We start from the raw sequence: 2,136 nt of genomic DNA, 5'->3' as shown, positions 1-2,136 counted from the left end.
GCCCTCCCAGTATCGCCACTCTCACCACTGGTCCTGAAGGGATCATCCGCCCTGGATTCCCTGTGTTTCCAGTTCCTAATCTCTGTCTGACCAATAAACCTGGTCTCTTGTATGATTTGGAGTTTTGTTCCACATGCTTCTTCCACTCTATCCAGGACCTTTTAATGTGGTTCCTTGAGCAATTGATAGTGGTAGCTAGGCACGCTTAATGTGGTTCCTTGAGCCAAAGAGTTTTCTTGATATGATATTCACATATCATATACTTCCATAGTTAAAGCACTTCTAAAAAGAGTTGTATATGCATCATCACAATCAGCTCTAAAGCTCCCCACTGCCTCCCCGCATCCACTGATCACTCCCCAATTCCCCTCCCACTCCCTTTCCCCACTTCCCTTCCTGATAAACAATTACTCCAGTTATTGTGCTTCCTAAACTGGGAGACCTAATAAAAACAATAAAAAAAGAAAGAGAAAAAAGCAATAATAATAATAAGATGAAGCTAAAAAATAAAAAGAAAGACTAAAACAGAAAAAAAACACACCAACAATATTTAAAAGCCAGAAAAGAAAGTTCTCTCTTGGAACAATCAAGAAGTCTTTGAGCACAGAGCAAGTTGTGAGTTTTTAGGGTGACCCCGTCTTCAGTGTCTAGCACGCCCTGGGCTGTGGAAATAGCCTGAGGCGGCTTCCTTTCCACTTCTGCCAAAGCCCAATGGGATTCATGGTCCCAGACCAGTTTCTCTGGACATCACATGAGTGGTCATTCTTGCCATCGCACGAGGGAAGCAAATGTGTGGGGAAATGAAACTTGCCCTGAGCATCAAGTTGGCAAGAAGGTGGAGCACATTTATGGACTGGAAGGTCTTTAAAATAGGTTATTCTCTTTTTGTCTCCAAAGTTTCCCAAATGAGAAGAAGAGACGGCGTCTGAAAGCCCTGAAGAGTGTGCAGCCCGGAGAAAACGTGCCTGGCGTATAACCATGAAGCACTCGCGTCTCTCTCGCTCTTTTAAAGAAAAAAAAGGTTTTCAAATTGTGATTCAGGTGAAAGTTTACAGGTCAAATGAAAGCAGCAATTCATAGACATTTTACGTCGTGATTTTGATTACAATCATTGAAATTTAACAGTAGGCTTCCCACTTTCTCCCAGTGTTCCCAATAGCCACTCACTCGCTTCCACTCCTTCCTGCCTTCTGAGCTTTATTTCTGTGCAAATGCTGCAATTTGGATCTCATATGGTTTTCTGTTCTAAGGATAGTATATGTCTCTGGTGTTATTATTATTTTTTTAAGTCATTTTACTGGGGGCTCTTACAACTCTTATTACAATCCATACCTACCTCCATTGTGTCAAGCACATCTGTACACATGTTGTCATCGTCACTTTCAAAATATTTTCTTTTTACTTGCGCCCCTGGCATCAGCTCATTCCCCAGCCCCTCCATCACCCTTTCTCCCTCATGAACCCTTGATAATTTATAAGTTATTATTTTTTTCATGGCTTATACCAACCAATGTCTCCCTTCACCCCCTTTCCTTTGTTCATCTCCCTGGGAGGGGGTTAAATTTCGATCATTGTGATCAGTCCCCCCCCCCTGCCTTCCCCTACCCCTCCTGGTGTTGCTACTCTCATTATTGGTCCTGAGGGGTTCAACTGTCCTGGAGTCACTGTGTTTTGAGTTCTTATCTGTACCAGTATACATGCTCTGGTCTAGCCAGATTTGTAAGGTAAAATTGGGATCATGATAGTGGGGGCGGGGGGCAGAGGAAGCATTTAAGAGCTAGAGGAAAAGGAAAGCTATTTGTTTCATTGGTGTTGTACTGCACCCTGACTGACTCATCTCTTCCTTGTGACCCTTTAGTAGGGGATGTCCAGTTGTCTACAGATGGGCTTTGGGTCTTCACTCCACCCTCCTCCTCATTCACATCGGTCTAATTTTTTATTCTGGGTATTTGATGTTTGATACCTGATCCATCGACACCTCATGATCACACAGGCTGGTGTGCTTCTTCTATGTGGGCTGTGTTGCTTCTCACCTAGATAGCACTTGTTTATCTTCAAACCTTTAAGACCCCAGGTGCTACATCTTTTGATAGCTGGGCACCATCAGCTTTCTTCACCACATTTGGTTATGCACCC

This window comes from Echinops telfairi, unplaced genomic scaffold, assembly GCF_000313985.2.
Source record: "Echinops telfairi isolate 266 unplaced genomic scaffold, ASM31398v2 ScPeMD7_7469;HRSCAF=8507_0, whole genome shotgun sequence".
NCBI lineage: Eukaryota > Metazoa > Chordata > Mammalia > Afrosoricida > Tenrecidae > Echinops > Echinops telfairi.
This window is presented reverse-complemented; position numbering follows the sequence as displayed.